At 39.9% G+C, this 16,537-nt stretch overlaps 1 protein-coding gene across 3 annotated transcripts in view; it reads left to right on the top strand.

The window, feature by feature from the left end:
• The window catches only part of NT5DC1 (5'-nucleotidase domain containing 1), a 118,059-nt gene that overhangs the window by 75,443 nt on the left and 26,079 nt on the right, over positions 1 to 16,537 (top strand). The window lies entirely within an intron of this gene.

The raw sequence follows: 16,537 nt of genomic DNA, 5'->3' as shown, positions 1-16,537 counted from the left end.
AATTTGGAGAGTTGGGAAGGAGAGGGTCTCAATAGCCTATTTTATGTTGTAGAGAATTAAAAATTGATGGAACAACAAATGGAGCTTGAAGTGCATTATTTAAAGTAAAAAGTGATCAGTAAAAAGTAAAACTTAACTATAAATTGTAAAGAGGAGGGAGAAGAATAATAAAGGTTAATGACTTAGGTAAATCCTCATTTCTCCGTAGAAAGTCAGTAGATTTTGTTTAAAGCTTAAGAGCCGAGAACTGAGAGTATTATTTAGAGTTGTGAATGCAAATCGTCAGGAGAGTGGTGAACAAATGGCCAAAGGCGCTGGCTCCGAGAGCCAGCTGTACTGAGGGGTGGGAATGGGGCTAGAACCTATTGTTCTCCGTTATCAGCCATGCTCTGCCACTGTAGAAACGCTGTGCCACGTACACACATTATTTGGATTCAAGCATTTCTTAAAATGTGCTGATATTTGCTGTGGGTACTGCGGCAGTGTCCCACCCAGACCCAGTTCTAGGTGGTGTACTGTAAGCCTTCAAGCCTGAAGTCCTCTCCCTTCCCTGCCATTTCTGCTCTCTGCTCCTTCTAGACTTTCTGTGTCCTGCTCTTACACCCAGTAGCAGGGAGTATTTCGCTTTCCTGCCTGTCACACTGCGTTTTGTGTCATTAGTGGAAATTTTTAATTACCTCGTTTCCCGAAACATCAAGATAGTAAATTTCTATAAACCAAAGCAGAGCCCATGCGGGATTCAGGTGTACGTTAGTAAGGGAAGCCGTGTGGCTGCTGCTTAGAAAGCGGCTTCCATTATACCAAGATTTTATACCAAGACTTTACTATAAAAATCATATAGCTGAGGAGAATATTGGTTGTCCAAAATGCTGAAAATTTTAGAAGCACTATTTTATTTCCTATATATTTGTATTACTTAAATTTTTATTAAATTAACACTTTTTTTTCTATTAAACAGGTAGTGGTGATACACTAGATCAGCTTGGATATATTCATTTTTAAGAATAGTTCATTATAGGCCCTGGCTGGTGTAGCTCAGTGGATTGAGTGCGAGCCTGCGAACCAGACAATCGCAGTTCGATTCCCAGTCAGGGCACATGCCTAGGTTGCAGACCAGTTCCCTGCAGGCCAGTTCCCAGCAGGGGACGCACAGAAAGGCAACCATACATTGATGTTTCTCTCCCTCTCTCCTTCCCTTCCCCTCTAAAGATAAATAAATAAAATATTTTTTAAAAAAGAATAGTTCATTATAGCAATAATCCAAGTATTCTTCATATATATAGCATTTGAAATTATTACTCTGAGATTCCCTGCTTTCTTTTCCAGATGTGCATAGTCAGGGGTTAGAGATATGTCTACCAAAACGTCTTCCAGACCATTTCTGGTGGAAGAATACCCATCTTTAGGAAATAGTAGACATTGTCATCAATCAGCCAGATGTATTCTTTGACTAACATTGAAAGGTCAGGAATATTTAGATCAACAATAGCTAGGGACTAAGCAAATGTGATACGCACAGAACAGACTGTGGCATCATGGATGGGGTTTGAAAACAAAAGAGAAGTTTTTCTAGCACTGACTTCAGGAGAAACTGGCAAGAGTGGTTTTGAACCGTAATTTGGAATGGGAAGGTAGACATAGGGGAAGATTTCCTACTTTCTACTGTTACTTGATAACAAGCATTTGGTCACTTCTTCATTTATCCCTCTATTCATCCACCCAGTATTTGTTTGAGCACCAGCTGTAAGACTGTGGTGGGAGGTGTGGTGATGTTAGCGAGATAAACTTAACCTTTGTTTATCCCTCTAGTCCCCTGACTCATGACATCTCCAGAAGTCAGATTGTACTGCAGAAGGACAGTTTTCCTTTCCTTACCAACCATATATTCCATAAGCATCCGGCTTCTTTGTTGGCTTAGACCAGGGCATCAAACTCATTTTCACCGGGGGCCACATCAGCCTCGCAGTTGCCTTCAAAGGGCCAAATGTCATTTTAGGACTGTAGAAATTAACTATCCCTTAACTGTTTGCCACTTGTGGCTTAGACCTTGAATGATTAGCAACAACTTCCAGAAATTATATTTTACTAAGAGATTATTTGTATTTTCTAAATCACATTTGTTATTTTCAAAATGTAAGTCAATTTTTTAAAATTTTTTCCATTGGTCTAACAACAGCAACAACAAAAAATGAGTCCAATTAATCAACATTCAAGCCTGTTATACTTCATAGTACTTAAAAATTTTCTAAATGTTTTCCCCAAACTACAAATCAAGTCATGATTAGTGATTTGTTTGATTTAGAAAACACAGCTTTCTCTTTTCAATTAGCTGTTTATTTTACTAGCATAAAGAAATTGTGAAAATTATTTATTTAGAAAATATTTAAAATATTTGATTGTTATTTTCTCAAATAATATAAAACTATATAGCATTCAGAAATATAGCATTAAATTTTAATATATAGAAACGTAAGGTCAGAGGAACAGGAGGAGTGACTTGATTACACCAAACAAAATGTGTTTATCCCTGTCTACTGTGACATTTTAGGAGGATTTCGCCAGTGTTGCTGGCTTTCTGAACAGAACATGTTTACTGCCTGTGAATTCTGCAGTGTCAGGAGAGCTGGCTCAGTCTTTCCACTCTTCCTTCTGCCACTCGGGCAGCTCTGTGCACGCTGGTTTTACAAGCACTCACACCATGCTTACCGTGAGCCTGCCACCGTGCCTCTCCTGCCCTGTTGGTGGAGGGATTCTCACGTGAAGTAGCCTCGTTTTCTCCAGAGTCCTGTCTGGCAGCAGCACATCAGCCCTTTTCCCTTTTCCTTTGTGAAAGGCAGACCTGGTCTCTAGTGGGTCCTCACCTTTCTAGTGCTGTATGGATTCCTTAGAGCTGCAGCCTCAGAGCCAGGGGGACATGACAAGCTGAGTGTCTTCTACTCCGTGTAGGGCAGGGCATCCTTCAGTGTCCTGCCCACCTCTGCCCCCTTTCTCCACATTTCATCTAACTGCTGTCCTCCTCACCTTTGTTCTTCTCCTTCCTGTGTGCGGCCTGAATAGGCATGAGCCTTCAGGGGCATCTGGGCATTGATCTGCTTTGCCTGGTTAATGATGCAGATGTCAGGTCTTTCCTAAACCACAGTTTGTAGACACCGTTCCCCTCCCTGGGGTCCATAGAAGACATAACTTTTCACAAAGCCCAGAAAAAGGCCTTTGTTCCCTTCTAACTCTGATTACCATCTTGTCTGACTTGAAAAGCTAAGCAGAATTGAGTTCTTGGAACCACAATGGGTAGCATGACTGTCAACATTCTTGACTTTCACCAATTCTTACCTCTGCCTCCCCAGTCTTAAGAACACACAGCCACATGTAGTAGCTAATAGTAATTTTAGTGGCTGTGATGGGCTCAAAGGACAATGTAATACAATGATGAAGGTACCCAGGTTTAGCAAATACCAGTTCTACTACTGGGTAACACAATTATTATTAAAATTTCACATATGAAAGTCAACCTGAAGTGGTACTTATTTCATAAACTAGTCATGAGGCTTCAGTGAGATAATAATGTAAAGTACTTCACACAGGGCCTGGCACATAAAAAACACTAAGTGAATATTTGTTCCTCATTGTTGCTACCATTGGCAAGCAATTACTAAGTACTGGGCATTGTAATGCACTGAGTACTTCTACATGCACGTGTCCACATCGTCAGGAGCTCCCCAGGTAGGATCACCCCCAAACTGCACTGCCCCTGTAAGCTCTCTGCATTTTTTTTATTGAGGGCAATGGCAATTTCAATTTGCTCAGAAAATGTCCTTCATCAGCTGGTGAGTACCAGGAGTAAGCAAGCTTTTTCTAAAGCTTCCAGGAGAGATCCTGGTGGACAAGAGAGCTCTTTCTTCTGTTGGACGGCTCGGTGCTTACTGACTACAACAGCAAACAGGGAGTCAGTCACTCCCTTTCTTTCCAAATTGAGGTCGCTCAGCAGTGAACAGTTTCTGGGTAACAGCCATCTACTTAGTGAAGTTCACCAATTCATTGGCAGATTTTCCAAGCTACCTGACTGTTCTGCACAGCTTGTTCTCGAACCAAAAGATGGCAGACGGCATAGCGCAGCCAGGGGCTGATTACATGTAACTGTGCCCATCTTTGCTCTGTTCATCCTGTGTTTAACTCAGGCTAGTCATTTTAAAGAGCACCCCTGCCCTTTTTTGACCCACATGTAAGAAGCAGGGGAGCTTCTTTTATCTGATTGTGAGCCACATTTCTTAACAAAAATGAGAGACTTTTTCTCCTAATAGACTAATTTTTAAGGTCACAGAATCTTCCATGATTGTCCCTCATAACCACCAATAGAAAAGTAACTCAGCAAGAATAGCAAGAGTATAAAATTGGATGAATTCTTCAGTGATAACTCCTTTGGCTGTAGGGTCTTTCAACATGAGCACTATTGTCATTTTGAACTGGATATATTTTTGTTAGTCATTCTCTGTGTTATAGAGTGTCTGGTAGTGTCTTTGGCCTCCGTCCACTAGATGTCAGTAGCAGCACACCCCTCCCCAACAAAATTGTTTCCAGACTTTGCCAAATGTTCCAGAGGTGGGGAGGTGATGGAGCGAAATCACCCACAGTTGAAAACCGCTCCTATAATATAATTAAACACAAAATCTCCAGTTGTTTCTTCCAGATAGATAGGAGAGTCTGTCAGATGGCCCTGTTAAATTTTCCCCCATGAAAGGATGATCTTCTAGAAATGACTGTTTCTTTTTTCTTTTTTCTTACAAGTTGTTAATCTGATTTTTGATGCTTAGTCTTAGAAGACATCAGGTAGTAGAAAAGACACAGAACTATCACAAGAAGACTGAATTTTTCCCAACACTGCCATCATTATCCTTGATCTTGAGCAAATTCCTCAGCTACTCTGAACCTTAGTTCACCCATCTGTCAGAGAGGTTGTGGAAATGAGAGAAGTATGTGGACGAAGCACCTTTAAACACAAAGAAGACACCCAGTTTGGTTTCCGATACCGTTCTTCAATGAAACAAACCAGGGAGAGTCCTTTGGAGAAATGTCTGACTCTAGAGGTAAGGAAGGCAGTGTACAAAATCAGCCTGTAACATCTTGTGGCCTTGGATGCAGAAAGTAGGGAAGTGCTTAAAAAAAAAAAGATGGGTTATATCAAAGGGACACATGAATCAAATAATAGACCTCCCAATGGCCGACGCTAGAATAATTTGAGAACAAAATAAACAAAGTAGTATTGGATTATAACCCAAAGTATAAAACAAATACCAGTGATCCATTCTAATATAAATAAATGATTGAACAAACAGATAAATGGGGAGAAGAGACTACTTTCCAATGCAGAATTCCAAATAATTTATGCAGACACTTTCCCTTCAAGGAGTGGGAACTTCTCCCTCTTTAGTTGTGGGCTGTGAACAGGGACTTCCTTCCAGTGACTCTGGGATGGAAAGGGGTAACTCCCTGGTGCAGAAACCCAACAAGCACAGAAACGACCTGACCCTCAGCCAGGTCATTAAGGTCAACATCACCTGTGGTAGGTCATGTTGACTGTGTGTGCTCTTGATATAACATGTTGAGAATGGCACCTAACCTCTGTCAACTTCCTCCTAAAAACCCATAACCCAGGTATTGCCATGAAAAAAAAACCCATCAGATAAATCTCAATCAAGGGACATTTACAGAATACCTGACCAAGACACCTTGAAACTGTCAAGGTCATCAAAAAGAGAAAAGTCCATGAGGCTGTCATAGCCAAGAGGAACCTAAGGAGATATGGCCACTAAACATAACAGGGTAACCTAGAGGAATCCTGAAACAGCGAATATACATTAGGTAAAAACTAAGGGAGGATGAATAAAGTATGAGCTTTAGTTAATAATAATGTACCAATATGGATGCATTAATTCTGACAAACATACTATTTTAAGATATTAATTACAGGGGAAAGAGTGTGAGGCATATATCTGTACTCTCTTTGCAATTTTTTTGTAAAGCTTAAAACAATTCTGAAGTTAATTTTTTTTAAACCATAGCTAAAGTTGAAGCACTTTAATAAGTAATGGTTATTTTATCCGGAAGTATATATGATCAAGCACTAATATGTAACTTTTTAAGTTTTAAAAGTCTATTCATGGAGTCTGTCCTCAAATTCTCACAATGATGTTTATTATGCTTGTCAATCATACATCATCTCTTTCCCGATTATCTTGGAGCACTTTTCAGTCCTGGGTAAAGAGGCCAAGGGGGATCACATAACAGTTCTTCATCTCGTTGGCATACGTCTTATGGGAAACCAGATTCACTTTCTCTAAGGAAATTCACACATGCTCCCTTCTTCCCCACCTACTCAGCAGTACAGCTGTGTTTACAGTGTACAGGGGCTTTCTTCTAAGGTCTAGAAGGTTCCCTACTTGGTTTCTGTGTGCTCAGGGGGAATAGAGAGAAATGAGGGGGTACTATGGCAGCATCCCTCTACAGCAGCAGGGCAAAGCACGGCCCTGAGCCACAGGAACGAAACCGGATGTGTGCAGGTTAGGAATGGAAGATGGAGGATCCTTCAGAGTTGGGAAACCTTGAAGGGACAATATATTAGAGGATACAAAAGTTTAACATAGGGAACTAGAACTAGTTCATCGATGACACTCTTACCTTTGTGACTTTAGCCGTGACACTTACGTGTACACAGTTGATCACTGAATGATGTGGAGATTAAGGGACATCAACACCCCGTGCAGTCAAAAATTTGTGTATAACTCTTTGGCTCCCCAAAAACTTAACTGCTAACAGCCTCCTGTTAACCAGAAGCCTTATTGATGACATAAACAGTTGGTTAAAGCATTTTATGTGTATTAGATACTGTATTCTTACAATAAGTGAGCTAGAGAAAACCAAATGTTTGATTAAAACATCATAAGGAAGAGAAAGTACATTTATAGTTTTGTTGAAAAAATCCACATGTAAGGGGGCCTATACAGTTCAAACGTGTGTTGTTCAGGAGTCAGTTGTAATTGGATGTTATTGTACATTCTTATTGTGTGAACAGTATTGTTTATTCTTGCATATAGCACTGTATAAAGGTTTTTCAGACTATAAGACTCACTTTCCTCCCAAATTTGGGAGGAAAAGGGGGTGCATCTTATAGTCCGAATGTAGCTTACCTGGCTCACTGGGGTGGGGGGAGGGCAGTGGAGCAGGATCACAGGAGGCAGGAGCAGGGTTGCTGCTGCTTTTTCCTCCTAAATTTGGTGGCGGGGCAGATTATGAACTTGGTACAAGACAGAAACTGAACTCAGGATCACTTTATTATACAGAAAGCAGCATTCTAAATTTCATAAGTGATGATCATTTCTTAGCAACTGTACAAGCCAGTTTCCCTAATATGACCAGTGACTCATGGGATCACCTCAAGAATGCTGTACTGTGCTGAGCACCTCAACGGGCTGAGCATTTGCCATAGTCAAGGTTACTGATGATACCCAGAAGCGTCGTTTAACATAAAAATAACAACATAAACAACGTGTGCTTCACCACTCTCCAAACACCCAGCCCACCCATGGAGTAGGGAAAGTGACACATGACCACCATCTGACCATTGAGGACGAGGACACAGCTGCAACACAGGTGTGAAGCCGGAGCCGCTGCTTCTGGGCAGAGTGTTTCCCCTACTAGCCCACACTGCAGCCTTGGCACGGTTTCATGCTCGTAATTATTGCTTCTCCTCCTTAAAATGCTCTATTTCTGGACCGCATCATGTTTGCTTGTTATTTTGGTCCAAATCCCACACTGCAGCTTTATGCAGCCGTGGCTGATAATTTCAGAATCATGGACCGAAGTTAACCAAGCAGAGTGCTGACCGGTAGACCTTTCTTAATGGTGCAGTGTTCGCGCCTGGGCTGTGCGGTGTGGTCTTCACTAGCCACTGTGGCTGCCCTAGCACTTGAAGTGTGGCTAGGGTGTTTCAGGAACTGACTTTTAAATTTTATTTAATTTTAGTTATTTAAATTTAAATAGCCACATGTGGCTACTAACCACCATATTAGGTCGTGAGGGTCTGGACGGCGCAGAAATCCTCCATCGTGGCACAGGTTCCTCTTGGTGTCATCGCTCAGCATCGGGTGTGCACACCTGGCCATTCTTTTAGAGAAAAAAAGCAAATCCTCACCCAAAGATACGTTGACTGATTTTAGAGAGAGAAGAAGAGGGAGAGAGACATCAATTGGTTGCCTCCCCTATGCATCCCAACTGGGGATTGAACCACAACCTTCTGGTGTATAGGACAATGCTCCAACTAACTGAGCCACCCAGCCAGGGTGAGAAAAAAAAGTATTTTTTGAGAACCTTTTTTAGTGCTTTGCTTATTTGGAATATATAAATGTTGACAGGACAAAGTTCCTTCTGAATGTTGACCTACTTAAATTTAAAGCTGTGAGATCTTAAATCAATACTAAAAAATAAAATTCACTGAGTGTAATCACCATATTCTTTTTGAAGAACATGAAAAGATAATGATCTTTTGATTCTACCTTTGTAGAATGCCCTTGATTCTACCTTTAAGCATGCAAACCTTTAGAAAATGTATTATTGGCAAGAGGTTTATTTCTTTAATTCTGGAAACAAAGAGCTATGTTTTTATAGATACAAATCTGTTATTTGATGCCTGCAAAGTTCAGTGACAATTTAAATTAAAATTGAGTGATATTTACGGGGCCAGACAAAAACCCAGTCACATGATGTTTCCATTAGGCTAGGAATGGAATTCGAAGATTATAGTCTGGGAAAAGGGGAACTGTGTTTTATAAATTCATAATGCATTGCAGATAAATGTTAAAATATTAAAACAACAACAGCTGTTTTTATTACTACTGTTACATTAAATAAGTAAACTCATAAGCCCTGAAAAAATTAGTCACATTTCTTAGTTACCTAACAGTTCCTTGACTATAAAAACCTCAGAAAGTGAGGGAAGTACAATAGCGACAAATGTCACTAGGAGTAATAGAAATGTCCCCTCCAAAAAAGTGGGGTTACTGTTTCGTAAGTAACTTTCTTTTGTTCTAATATGGCTTTTGACTTCTTAATACAAGTCCTTATAATTAAGTTGAACAGACATCTGTCTGCCACAGAACATATCAGAGAAAACTCTGTAGGCTGAGACAGGAAACAGTGCAGTTGACCTAGAATGTTATTTAATGCAGATCAGAACAAACTGAATTACCAAATGCTTGCTTTTCTGTATTAAACAGTCTTGCAGTGATGTTACATAGGTTCTCTTTTGCTGTGAATTTAATTTCTGAGTTAGCACTTGATCTGTTTTCATAGTCATGAAAATACTGTGTCTGTTCTTTAGAATCACTGTTGGTAAATGCTGTTAAATACCAACATATTACCAGCTAATCGAACATTTCCATCCCCCAGAAGCCGTCTTCATGCTCCCTTGCAGCCAGTGTCTTTTTCCTGGAGGGACATCTCAAACCACAGATTAATTTTGTCTGATTTTTAACTCGATATAAGTGGAATTAGGTTGTAAGTACAGCCTCCAGTCAGGCTTTTTTCTTTAACATTTTGTTTGTATAATTCATTCCTCTTATTGAATCTAACCGTAATTCACTCATTTACATTACTGTACAGTATACCACTATGCGGGGGGGGGGGGGGGGCAAAAGTAGGTTTGTAGTTGTGAGTATGTGAAATGTACAGTTAATTCTTATGTTATTATTTATTAATTATTGTGTTGTTTTCCAAACACTGTAAACCTACTTTTATCCCACCCTTTCTGGCTATACCACAACTTATTTATCCATTCTACAATTGGTAGACATTTAGGTCAATTGAAATTGAACACTGTTACAAGTAATGTTTCATGAACTTTAGTTACATGTATTTTGTGTAGCTATATATGTGTTCCTCTTAGGCCATGGAAGTAAATTGCTGCATTATAGGGTAAGCGTGTGTGTTCAGTGTTGATAGATACTGGCAAACAGTTTTCCAAAGTAAAAGAGAGTTCCAGATAGTTTCTGTTTTCCATATTCCCACCAATAAATACTTCATTATCATCAGGATTGAGTGAGGAGAACTACTTAATATCTATAATGATAATTATAACTTAGTCTTTGGAAAAAGCCAGAAGATGTTGGCTTAACGATTTTAGACCACAGGCACGTCTACACGCTTACACTCACACACACACACACACACACACACACACACAGTGACTATCAAACGTACCCGCCTCCAACTTTCCACAGACTTATCCAAAAAACACCTTGAAGACAGTGGCCTTTGACCCCGTTCACTTTTGGCAATATAATTTGCAGTTTGGTCCTGCGGAAAAGCAGTTACATAAGAGAGAATGGTGCACTGCTGTGAGCCAGAAGGCTTTTGGTGGGGTAAGAAATACTTGAGGAGTTAATAACACTAGAATTTGCCAAGTGCTCTCAAAGTGTGTTTGGTGAGTTTTTATAATAAAGTAGTTTGACATAAATAGACCTCAGTTCACTCAGTTGAATCCAACAAACATTTTTTTTGGTGAGTGTTTCATTCCCAACCTTGCATATTGTGGAAATGCAAAAACAGTGAAAGATGGTGACTCGTAAAGATAAAGTATGCTCTGCTTTATTAGCAGCCAAGGAAATGCAAGGTAAAAATATGAGATGCCCATTTTTCACCTGCTGGATTGGCAAAAATAGTGCGAGTGTGAGGTAAGGGTATGCACAGACATACTGCTCAAATGTTGTATCATTCGAGAAGGAAATGCAGTGTGCCTACTAAAGTTAGAAATGTGCATATGCAGTGACCCAGAGGTCTTGACTGTATGTATGAGTTCTACAGAAATCGTTAGATGTACTCAAGGAATCATACAGAGCGGTGTTTACCCACAGTGTGTCGGATGAAAACACTAATCAGTAAAGGACTGGCATAGTCATCCATGGTATCTGCATACACTGGATTACTGTGTCATGATTATAAAGAATAAAGTGTCTCTAAAATGTAAGCTCTGCAAGGGCAGGAGATTTGCTTTTGTTCATTCTTGCGTCTCCATCGACTAGAACTATTTATGCATGGAATGTAGTAGGTGCTCAGTAAATTATCAGTTGAATGAATCTGTGAGCACATGGCTAGATCTCTAGATCATGTTGTTGAATGAACAAAGCAAATTGCAAAATAATTGTATTATAAAATATGCATGCATATAATAAAGTTCATAAAAACTTCTGTAAAGTTTTCACCAAACTGTAAACCAAAATGTGCAGACAAAGGGAAGGCACCAGGATTTGGGATAGTATTCCGAGAAGTCTTTGGACTTTTTAAAAAGTGTTTGAAATTTAGAAAAGGAGAATCATTTCTTGTATTACCTGGGTAGTTACAAGGTGGTTTTAAAATGACGTTTTCCTATGGGAAGATAATTTCCTTGTTAGCTGGCAGGTTGAAATTTGCTGGGTGAGAATCTGCTCTCTTGGAGCCCACAGCCTCCACCCAGGCACAGAGGGATTTAGATTCCCAAATGCTATGCCGTGAGTATATGGAATAAACTGGAAAAAAGTCATCCAGTGAATCTGCATATTTCTTTAGGAATAAACTAGCTATTTGTGTATTTCCATCTTTGTTCTCATATTACATTTGTAGAATGCATTGAAGTGGGTTTTTTGTTTTGTTTTGTTTTTTTGCTAATTGCATTCGTACTTCTTTACTAAAAGGCTTTAAAATACCTTAGTAAAGGTATTTTACTAATAGGTTAGTAGAAGTAGACAGTAAGAAATATGGAGTGGAAGGATCAGGATTTGTATTCTGTCATGCTTTTCTGCTCATTATGTGGTGATCTACAAGGTAACCCTCTCTGGACCTCATTTTCGTATCTGCACGGTGAGGAGGTGGGTTTTTGGTCCCCATGGCCCTCTTCCCAGTGCTCTTTAAGATATATGCAGCCTTTATGGTCAAATAATATATGACTAAAGAGGCAAGAATGTACAGTGGGGTAAAGACAGTCTGTTCAATAAATGGTGTTGGGAAAATTGGACAGATACATGTCCCAAAATGAAACTGGACCACCTCCTTACACCACACGCAAGAACAAACTCAAAATGGATTAAAAACATAAACATATGGCTCAATACCATAAAAATCCTAGAAGAAAACAGTCAGTAAAATCTAGACATTTCTATAGCAGTTTTTTTTCCTGATATATCTTCTTGGTCAAGGGAAATAAAAGAAAAAAATAAACAAATGGAGGCACATTGAACTAAAAGTTTTTTCACAGCAAAGGAAGCAATCAACAAAAATTAAAAGACAACCTATTGAATGGAAAAAGATATTTGCCAGTGATGCATCCAACAAGAGGTTCATATCCAAAATTTATAAATAACTCATATAACTCAAAACATACATATGCACACACAAACAACCCAATTAAAAAATTGGCAGAGGACCCGAATGACACTTCTTCAAGAGGACAAACAGATGGCCATAGACGTGGAAAGATGCTCAACAACACTAATCAGAGAAATGCAAATTAAAACCACAGTGAAATACCATCTCACACCTGTTAGAATGGCTATTATCAACAAATCCACAATCAAAGGGCAAGAAGTGGAGAAAAGGGAACCCTTCATGCACAGATTGGTGTAGCCACAAAGGAAAACAGATGGAGGTTTCTCAAAAAATTAGAAATGGAACTGCCTTATGACCCAGTGATTCTGCTTCTGGGTATATTTTTGAAGAACCCCAAAGAAAGAATATATGCACCTCTGTGTTCACTGCAGCATTTTCTACAATAGTCAAGATACAGAAGCAATGCAAGTGCCCACTGGCAGACAAGTGGATAAAGGAAATGTGGTACATGTAAACAATGGAATATTACTCAGCCATAAAAGAGAATGAAATCTTCCCATTTGCAACAGCCTGGATAGATCTAGAGGGTATTATGCTAAGTGAAATAAGCCAGTCAAATAAAGACAAATACCATATGATTTCACTTATATGTGGAATCTAAAGAACAAAATTAACAAACCAGCTAAACAGAAACAGACTCATAAATACAGAGAACAGAGTGATGGTTACCAGAAGGAAAGAGGATGGGGAACTAGGTGAAAAGATGTAGGGATTAAGAAGTACAAGTTGGTAGTTACAGAATAGTCGTGGAGATAAAGTACAGCATAGGGAATATAGCCAATTAGTATTGTAATAAGTATGTGTGGTGCCAGGTGGACACTGAGAGTATCAGGAGGAATATTTCATAAAGCCTGTGGTCATCTAATCCCTATCTAAAACCACTGTACACCGGAAACTAATGTACAATAATACTGAATATTTTTTAAATGATATATAGTGGAGCAGTGTGCCATCTAGGCCTTTGTTTTGTTCTGGAAGTCACAAAAGAGAGACTACCCTGCGCCCTCCTCAGTAGACTTGGGTTTTTTTCAAAATATGTATGAAAGGTAAGTGCCACTTCCATAAGGGATACCATGTGTTTTGGATCCATACTGAGCAGTTCCATGACACAGTGTGGTCCATGGCTTTTCCCAGTTGATTAACTGCTTGCACTTAAGACAGAATAGCCAACCCAGTGTTGACCAGGTTTCAAGCACTGTGCTAAGTGTTTCACATGCATCCGTGTGCTTAACTGACACAACAACTTCAGAGAGTGGGTTCTATAATTATAATTATTCACAGATAAGCCAGTAAAGTGAATGACTAAGGCACTTACCAGTAAATTGCAGAACTGAGTCTTGAACCAGGACTGTCCAGTGTAAGTATAGAACCACCCAGGAAGACCCAGGGCCACTTCCTATAATGGGCTTATGTGTGTATTTCTGCTCCATACAGAACTGCTCTGTCCCTTGAAGACTTTTCAACAGGAGTGGAATAGCCACTCTCCTTAATAGCAGTAGCTATTACTTAATGAAGTCATCTGCAAATTGTGAATTCCTTTCTCCCTTCCCTCCTCCTCTGCTCAAAATGATTTAATTTGTTGGCATGTGACATTTAGATTAAACTCCTTTTGAAGTTTTAAGTGGAGTTTTTATCTGGAAGGAAAAACATTTTCTTTGTCATGGTTTTCAGATAAGTTAGCCATTGGTCATCTATGAGGTCAAGTGCAATTTCCTTTTCATTCACATTTTTCTCCATTGGGTGCACATAGCTCATTTAATGTTTATTGCTATCATTTGCCAAGCACTGTGAGTAAAATATTTGCCTCATTTAAATTGAATTTTGAATGTTTCCTTGGTCATTTATTGAGTAATTCCAGGCTTGAGTAATTTTGGGTCCTCTGGGTTTATGTTGACAGCTCCTTTCCTTTCAAAAAGAAATAGTCTAATCACTTATGTCATATGCTTTCTTAATAGATTTTTTCCCTAGGTCAAAGAAAGTCAGAATATAATTTTTCATCAGTAAATAGTTTGATTATTACAGGGTTGTTGTAGTTGGGTTCTCTGGGAAATTGTAGGATCTCTGTGTTTTGCTAACAGCGGATTTGTTTTGCTCTATTTTGAAAGATTGAAGGTGTGCACCAAATGTGCCCCATTGTTCAGTTCACTACTGCTTCTCATACCTTTAGCCTTGAGATTCCATTTAACTAAAACTTAAGATAAGGAGCCCTGACCAGTGTGGCCCAGTTGGTTGGACATCACGTCCTATGAAAGGCTGAGGGTTCCATTCCCAGTCAGGGCATGTGCCTGGCTTTCGGGCCAGTCCCAGGTTGGGTCACGCCAGAGGCAACTAATTGATGTTTCTCTCCTTCTCCTTCTCTCTCCCTTCCCCTTCCTGTAAAAATAAATAACTAAAATCTTTCAAATATATGTCTTTCACTAAAGAAGAAATTATTTTGTTAAACTACATAGTACTCTACACTAAGATTTTGAGTATATTTAACCTCCTTAAGAAAAATTTTAACGACATTACCTTTATTGAATGTATTCTTTGTGCCTAGAATCTAATCAGTATAGTGTTAACCGCTATAAAGGCACAAAGAAAATTGCTTTATGGAGCTTAACTGAAAGATAAAAATCTATTATATAATTAATAAATTGTATCGAAAAATCTATGACTACGAGTTGGGGTATGTGCACTAGAACAAGGTGGTTGGCATGTTCAAAGAAGAGAGAAAAGTAGAAAAAGTGAGCATTAAGCTGTGCCCCAAAAGCAGGGTGCGATTTAGAGAAGCAGAGAAGAGTAGTTTTGAGAGAATGGCTTACGGATGGGCTGACCCACAGACATTCTCGGCAAAGGCGCAGCAGGAAGAACAGACACGTCCTGTCCTCTAGATGGTACAGATGACAGCCTCCACTTCCCGCTCAGGGCTCTCATAGATCAGCCCCAGACCTCTCCCCGAGGTCACAGTCTGTGCCTTTTCTTCTTCGGTTTTCTCCGCCGGGTGGTCTTCCACTCACGGCCTGTAGAAGTGCGTCTCCCTGACGGAGGCCCGATCCAGATCTCACCTTCTCTCGAATCCTCGATTCGCCTGTTTGAGAAGTAAGTCCTTGTCTCCCCCAGCAGCGGGGCAGGTTGGTCGCCTGCCTGGCCCAGTACAACTTCAAACCGCATTTCAGTTTCAGATGTTCCCTCAACATCGAGGCCTCCGTGCAGGGAAGAACCGTGTGTCAGCTTGGTGTCCTCAGTGCCCACATCGTGCCTGGGCCCACGAAGGCGCTCAGTAAGCGGATTGTGTGTTTTAGGGGCTAGTGGGAAAAAAAATACTTCTCTGCCTGCCTTCCCTAGTCACATTAATAGAGTCTACAATTGTAGAAGTAAATGTTTTGTTTCTTATTTGTAGACTTAATGAGTGTGCCCTAAGGAGAGTAAGTAGAAAAATATCTTCCTTTCAAAACCCTTAATGAAATATGTATGGACAGTTCTTAACATGGTTTTAAGGTTTTTCATGTTAACCTGGCAGAGCATTTCATATTTTAGTGTTTAAAAAATACATATGACTGTCATCTTAATATGTCCGTATGTTTTGTTTGTTAGTTCAGACAAAATACTCGAGATATAAACTCATTATATTAAGTTCCGTTGGAAGGAGATAGAGTGAAAGAAAGAAAGGAATCAGGCCAAAGAATTAGAAAGAGAGACCAAGAAAATGAGAAGGCCTGCCTAGAGGAGGACATGCCCTGGGACCAGCCCTGGGCAGCGTTAGTTGTGGCCTTGGCACTCTGGCCGCCCAGGTTCCTACTACTTTCTGAGGCCCCGCCCACTCCTGAGGGGGTCTGCAGGCTGTGTTTCAGGGTAAGGCTCCGACAGAGAGCTGTGCCCTGGGCTTTCCTGTGCCTTGTCAGAGATTATTGTAGAATATGGACTAGGTTCTCGTGACTGATCCACTTTAGGTGTTTATGTGCATTCAGGAGCTGGAATTAGCATAGTGTGTATATGCCAAATACTGTCTGGGCTTTTTACTAGGATACTTACTCTGCGGGAAAACCCAGGTTGAAGAAACAGAATGAAAGTTGTGCTTCAGGTTTTTGTGTGTTAAAGAATTGTTTACTGAGCGCTTCAGTCCTCAGTGGGAGGCAGGTTTTCTTAA

The sequence above is a fragment of the Artibeus jamaicensis genome, unplaced genomic scaffold (genome assembly GCF_021234435.1).
Source record: "Artibeus jamaicensis isolate MK-2021 breed Jamaican fruit bat unplaced genomic scaffold, CSHL_Jam_final contig_387, whole genome shotgun sequence".
Classification (NCBI taxonomy): domain Eukaryota; kingdom Metazoa; phylum Chordata; class Mammalia; order Chiroptera; family Phyllostomidae; genus Artibeus; species Artibeus jamaicensis.
Note: the sequence above shows the minus strand (reverse complement) of the source record. Positions and strands in the feature narration are given on the sequence as shown.